The sequence below is a fragment of the Carassius gibelio genome, chromosome B22 (assembly GCF_023724105.1).
Source record: "Carassius gibelio isolate Cgi1373 ecotype wild population from Czech Republic chromosome B22, carGib1.2-hapl.c, whole genome shotgun sequence".
Lineage (NCBI taxonomy): Eukaryota > Metazoa > Chordata > Actinopteri > Cypriniformes > Cyprinidae > Carassius > Carassius gibelio.
The window spans coordinates 17,073,656-17,081,029 of NC_068417.1; the positions used below are offsets into that span (position 1 = coordinate 17,073,656).

Here is a 7,374-nt window from a genome sequence, read left to right on the forward strand (position 1 = left end):
ATTTTACAGAACTGCCACTTTCCTGGAGTCTCCAGAATTACTCGGTGTCGGACTCTGAGAGACTTAAGATTCCAAAAAATGATTTAATTAGAATACCATGAAGTATTGTGAAATACTATATATTAAGTCTTTATATATAGGCTTTATGCACAGATTAGAGTGACTCGTGAAGGACCAGCACCACCTCCTCTTGTTCGATGGTTTGAGGAATATATCTTCCAGAATCCAGGATTAAGATTTAGGAGCTCATTTTTATTCCACCTCCTTTCCTGAAAAGTCTGTCTTGCAGAATTGACTAAAAATTAATCTTCACATTAATTACTAATTATTTTGCAATTCTTTTTGTCAGTTCTTCTTGACCTGCTTTTTTCTTCTTCTTTTCTGACCTCATGACCCAGTCAGTATTTTTTGTACAATGGTCAAGTCTTAACTTATCCATTTCTGTATTGCATTTGTGTTTGATATTTCTCATGGGTATTTCATAATTTTCGACCTTACAGTTTGAGTTAAAAGTCTATTTTAGCGCATTTCATCTGTAAAAGAAAACATGCCTAATAATTCTGCACACATGAATATAAGGAGTTTTTCTCTTCCAGCTTTCCTGGACTATTGTATAGCACTCATAAATGATTAAATAAAAAATAATGGTAGTTATTAAGATTTATATGGTTTGGAATTGGTAAAATGTACTTGGAAAAAAATCACAATAAAACAATGTTTTCATGTTTAAGTTTGGAATATTAACTGACATGAATGAATGCTATATAAGTTTTGTTTATGTTAACATAATGTTTATAAATGAAATCTTATTGTACAGTGTTACTAATATATATATTGTTCTGTGAATGTGATTTTAAAGTCTAGATGATTCGGATTAACCCTTTAACTGCCGTATCCTTTAAAACCTCTCTGCCAGAGGGATATTGTGAATGCATGTGCCCGCTGGGCACAGTTTACCTGATGCCACCGGGGTGGCGATGGCATTGGTGGCTTGAGCCCGCCATCGCTGCTTGCAGCTATATTTTTCCTTGTTTTCTGATGCAAAGCATGCTGGGGACTAGAAAACACAATCATTTTAAGTTCACCTCACTACAACAAATTTTTGAGTTAACAGAACTTATTTAAATTAAGTCCAATGAACTTTCGTTATTATTTGAGTGCAATTAACTAATTTAATTTGATTAATTTCACTGTTCGGTTTTACAGTGCATTCGAATAATGTTTTTTTTTAATTGTGAGTGTAGTTGCATCTGATCAAAGGTGCTTTTTTATTCATTAGCTTGGGTTAAACTAATTTTACTTTGTTGGATCAGCAGCTATGCTAATGATGTCTGTATTTTGTTTCTATGTTTCGCCACGGGATTTACATCCCGTGTTAACTAGGATTTACACAAGCTCCAGTCTGGATCCAGAACACCTGAAAAGAGATGATGCTGACCCTCAGAGGACCTCAGATGATGCTAACCCCTAATCAACAAACAGAACTAACAATTATTGCTAAATGTGTGACTGAATCATATAATAACTTAATAATATTGATAGTTCATCGTCTAGCCGACTACGTCTTGTATTATTATTATTTTTTTTTTTCTAAAATCCTGTCAAATGTGCACAAACTACTAGCTACTAATAAATATTGAAGAAACATAATTTTCTGTAAAGTTGCTTTGTAACGATTTGTTTTGTAAAAAGCGCTATACAAATAAACTTGAATTGAATTGAATTAGGGTTATATCTTAAATGTGCAGGACTGTGGCCCTCCAGGAACTGAGTTTGACACCCTTGGCCTGTCCCATTTTTGCCTCGCTCCCACTGTTAAAATGTGACCAAGTAATTTTTACTTTGAGTAAATTTTAAATGAGATATTTTAAAATGTAAATTTAAAATTACCAAAGCCCAACTTTATCACCCAGACGATGCTTTTAAATGACACGACACAGAATTATAACAAAATAAAAGGAAATGTAACCATTTGTGTCGATCGTTATTGTATGGCTATTTATACAAGATATATGCTATTATTACTTTTATTCTAAAATATATAGATTTGAACATATGCAATTTACTTATGAAGTTATGACCGTATATTCACCATGGACTGTATAAAACAGATATTCACGCACGAGTTCTGCTGAGGCACTTGAATGACTAACGTTACTTCAGAAAACTGAAAGAAGAGTTTGTAACGCTACCTTCAGAACTTCATCTGAACCGTAGACTGTAAAAAAAATCATCAGAACTAAGCTTATGTCAGCGATATCAAATGTAACGTTAAGTTACGCGCTCCAGAAGAACTCTGAGGGAGGTGCTCATCTGTGCTGCTCATTTGTTTCCATTATAACATGCAGAAAAGACACAGCTCGAGTAGTAATCTTGTTTTCCCTAATTTCATCATCGATGTATATTCTGACGGATGTCTTTATGCTGTCAGGTTTAGAGCAGGTCCTTTTTTTAATTCCCGCCATTCTGAATCCATGCAGTGATCCGCTGAGCTCTCGCGCTCTGTTTTTTTACGATCTCTAACACAGCCCTGGGCTCAAATAACGCATACAAACTGTATTTTCATCGTTCTCCACATAACACTCAAGTTGTTTTAAACCTGAATTAGTTTATTTCTGTTAGTCCCAGTCCCAGACCGTCTAACACAGTACACAATGTGTTACAACCCCAGATCACCCAGATTTCTTCTTCTTCTATTACCTGGATCACATCACTGCAGACTGATGGTGCTCAGATTGGTCATCCACAAGCGTAATCCCAGCAGTCATGTCCTTGATGAATTCCTATGCAGAGCCTGTGTGCTTTAATAAAAACAAAGGGATGCATTAAACAGGGCCTTACAATCGTAAAGCACATAGACTCAAATAAATGTGCATTTATAAATAAATACATTTACTTACAACTTTGTCCAAGCTCTACAATGTAAATGTCATCTCCATTATGTCTGGATATCATTTTGATGGAAACAAATGCAAAAGGACTCGCTGCGGTCCATCCACAGGATTATTGAATTCTGCACTGAATCTTCAGTACTTCTAAAATATCATAAACATGAAAAATACAAACATGTTAAAACACTGTAAAACAAACATAAATATATAAATAAGTCTTTACAGAGAAAATCAAATGTATTGACAAGTTTATTTTAAATACCAAAGACAAACTTTACCATCCAGACGATGCTTTTAAAATGACACAACACAGAATTATAACACAATAAAAGGAAATTTAACACATTTGTGTCTATCCTTATTGTATTGCTATTTATACAATATACAGCTACGCTATTATTACTTATTCAAAAGTTTTGAATGTATGACATATACTTATGACTAAGGCCGGACTTACCATTGGGCTTGACTGGGCTCAAGCCCATGGGCCCCGCCCAATAGGGGGCCCCACCCGTTTACGTTAGATTTTTCCAATAATATGTCAGTCATTTTATTGGGAAGTAAAATGACTGACTAGGTAAAATGACTAGGGAAGTCGTGGCCTAATGATTAGAGGGTTGGACTCCCAATCGAAGGGTTGTGAGTTCTAGTCTCGGGCCGGACGGAATTGTGGGTGGGGGGAGTGCATGAACAGTTCTCTCTCCACCTTCAATACCACGACTTAGGTGCCCTTGAGCAAGGCATCGAACCCCCAACTGCTCCCTGGGCGCCGCAGCATAAATGGCTGCCCACTGCTCCGGGTGTGTGTTCACAGTGTGTGTGTGTGTGTTCACTGCTCTGTGTGTGTGCACTTTTGATGGGTTAAATGCAGAGCACAAATTCTGAGTATGGGTCACCATACTTGGCTGAATGTCATTTCACATTTCATTTAATTTTTCATTTAAAGTTTGTTGATTGGTCTAGCATTGTTACCTGGTCCTGCCCTGCAATGAAAAATGTAATTTAATTAGCTAAATTAAATGTCATCTTGAAGGGGGGGTGAAATGCTCGTTTTCACTCAATATCCTGTTAATCTTGAGTACCTATAGAGTAGTACTGCATCCTTCATAAATCCAAAAAGTCTTTAGTTTTATTATATTCATAAGAGAAAGATTGTCTGTACCGTTTTTTCCCGGAAAAACACGACCGGCTGGAGGCGTGACGTGTGGGCGGAGCTAAAGAATCGCGCCAGTAGGCTGAGCGCGTCTGGAAGCTGTGACACCGTGAGGACAAAACCAACCAAAACAAACCATGGCTAACAGTCAGATTCAACGTATATTTATGATCCAGAATCAGATCCAGAGGCTGAAATTTAACAAGAGCAGCATCAGCAACAAAGTCTCTATGTGGTATGTACTGAAACTGTATATATTTGCTTAGCGGTTTTGGAAAATGACTAAGTTCCACTTTGTCGTCTTTTTTTTTTAAAGCTGTACATGTGGAAAGTGCAGTTGTTGATGACAACATCGCATGTTGTTTACTTGATGTGCTTACGCGCCGATAGCTAAGTTAACAACACAGAGATATTTGAAGCAGTTTTACTCACCGCCTGCGGTTCCAACACACGATCGTGTCCCTTTATCGTCGGGACTGCATTATCCTTAAGAAATAAACGATGTGCAAATCCGGCGTCAAACTGGGCCTTGTTTGTAAAACAAGCATCTTCGAAATGCAGGGAACAAACACAAACACTTGCACAACTCCGTTGATGCTCTGTAAAAATAAACTCCATCCACTGGTCCCTTAATGTTGTTTCTCTTTAGGTAATCTGTGCAGGGTTGTCTTGCCCTGGCAACCAAAAACACACTCCTTTTGTGACATTTCGCGACGCTCTCGCTTTGATCAGTGAATGTCTCTGCTCCGCTCTGCTCTACGGGAGCGCGCGCTCTTCCGGCAGACGTGCCTTAGGACCCATATAAGGAAATTCCGCTCCATCTAACGTCACACAGAGCCATACTCGAAAAAAAACTTTCCAAAACTTGTGACAAACCGGAAGGAGTATTTTGGGAACAACTTAATTTTTGAAACTTTGTCCATGTTTAGCATGGGAATCCAACTATTTAACAGTGTAAAAAACTCAGTATGCATGAAATAGCATTTCACCCCCCCTTGAGGTTTGCTGATTGGTTATTGGCAGTTACGCAGTGCCTCCTTTACTGCCGTTGAAAAAACCTGTCTGCATTAGACAGTGATGTAATGACGGATAAATGGTATCAGAGTGGCGTGCTTAAAAGAAAATTAAAGAATGAAAGACAGCAACGCAAAAAGGAAGTTATCAGTAAAATGAAAATGATTACTGGATTTTTTTACACCCATGACACCACAGCTTGATGTGCAAGCGGAGAATCCAGAGGACAACAACCCAAACCCGCTGGAAGAAACGGTTGGAGACGATTTGAATTCACGAGCAGGGGAGCCCATCAATGAATCACCATCTCTTCAGTCAGAAACAGCGACCGAACAATGTCCAACTACAGATTCTTCATCCACTGATCCTGCTCGCCGGGGTAAAATTGATGAAAGCGTGCGTGCTTATTGGGCGCAAAAAGGTCCGGAGTCAGTTCAGAAAATGCTTATTTAATTTTGTTATATATTATTCTCTAAGATTGTATTTTATGTGATGTAGTAGACATACTGTAGATCAAAGTCAGCCTAACACTGCCTATATGTATACTGGAGATGTATATAATCTATACAATGTGTCAGCACTTACCCAGAACAGTTTTTTTAAAGATTTATACACTCCTATATTTAGCTATTTATATGTAATACAAATGATTTGTTATGTTTGCAACCTTACAAGGTATTTGTTTGTTTTTCAATATGTTTTCCAGGTAAATAAGTGTTTTATTCTCATTCTTACCAAGACATTTTTGCAGTGCAATAAACACATGATCACTTTTTAATCATTATTTATTTATTAGAAAAACTTTTTCAAGCTTCAATCAGTGGTCATATAAATAAATTATAACGGCTTTTTAACATGTAACACTGTATACTGTACTAGTCACCTTTTGAAAGTAGCTTTGCACTTCAAATAACGATTGGATCGATTATATTGTTATGCCACCAGATGGCGACAAATGACTTTAAAAATAAAAACATTTGTCATTGAATCGTTCATTCAGGAGATTCGTTCAAAAATGCTGATTCATCTATGAAACAAGTGTATTTGATTGAGGAATTGAATCATTCTTTCAAACCCAAGTTTTTTTTTTTTAATAAATGATTCAGATTAATTAAACATTTTTCTAGACTTCAGCAATTAACATAAATTTATGTTATTTTGTTTAGGTGTTTGTTCAGAATCGTGATCTCTATTTTTATTCTCAGTTAATCCAGAATTGTGTAGCTCTAATACATAGCTTGTGTATGTATCATTTTGTTCTATTTAAAGTAATGTATAGAAGGTAGGGCCCGAGAGTGACTCAAGCCCAGGGGCCCCCACCACCCTAAGTCCTGCCCTGCTTATGACCGTATATTCACACACTGGGTTCTGGTGAGACACTTGAATGACAACTTGAGAAAACTGAAAGAAGAGTTCGTAAACCTTATCTGAACCAAGCTTATGTCAGTTTACCCGCTCCAAAAGAACTGAGGGAGGTGCTCATTCATTCCACACGCAGAAAAGAAACGGTTCGACTAACGTTAGTAATCGTGTTTTTCCCCATGTATGTATAATCTGACGAATGTCTTAATGGATTATAAAAAACTGTCAGCGCTCTCGAGCTCTGTTTGAACGGTCTCTAATGCAGCGCTGGGCTTAAATATTACGTACATTTTTATCATTCAGCTCAGTACCGCATAGGAGAATATCTGTTTTAATATTTATTGGGAAATACTGTGTTACCGACTGTATTTTGAGGCTTCAGAGTTCCGCGAAACGAACATTTGCATACATGCAGAAAATACGACTCTTTAAACCATACTTCCTCTTCTAAGACAACAAATGTAATTTTACACGTTAAGCCAATAAATACAAATACTTTACTTACCAAAGTTGTGTCCTGAGAAATTTTCTTAACTTTGAGGAGAAGCTGACCAGGGATGGCTGACGGCTGACGACTGTCGTCTTCTTCTTCGTCTTCTTCGTCTCCTTTGACGTTTTATGGCGGTTGGGAAACCAGCTTTAGGTGCATTTACCGCCACCTACTTGAAAGGAGTGTGGAGCATTAACGTTAATGAAAACTAACCAAAAACAAACAAACAAAAGAATTTATATATATATATATATATATACCTTGCACAAGTTCACATGCACTCCCCCCACCATATATATATATATATATATATATATATATATATATATATATATATATATATATATGCGTGTGCAAACTTTGGATGCGACTGTGAGGGCACTTACAGTTTTTCTCAGTCACTTTGGTGCATTTTTCAAAACAGAAATGCAATTTTCAAAACTACTTGTACAACCTCCACATCA

General features: G+C 37.0%; 1 long non-coding RNA gene across 3 annotated transcripts; it reads right to left on the bottom strand.

Annotated features, from left to right (window-relative positions):
* Positions 1–1,042: 1,042 nt before the first annotated feature.
* On the bottom strand, positions 1,043–7,025 carry LOC127988532 (uncharacterized). Of its 3 annotated transcripts, none has more exons than XR_008161725.1 (3): positions 6,926–7,025; positions 2,901–3,032; positions 1,043–2,801 (listed from the first exon to the last, which is right to left on the bottom strand). It is a non-coding gene; the product is annotated as an uncharacterized LOC127988532 (long non-coding RNA). The 3 variants fall into 3 exon arrangements; XR_008161724.1 differs by having other exon boundaries at positions 2,901–3,035; positions 6,926–7,013; XR_008161723.1 differs by having other exon boundaries at positions 2,901–3,024; positions 6,926–7,001.
* Between the last annotated feature and the right edge of the window lie 349 nt (positions 7,026–7,374).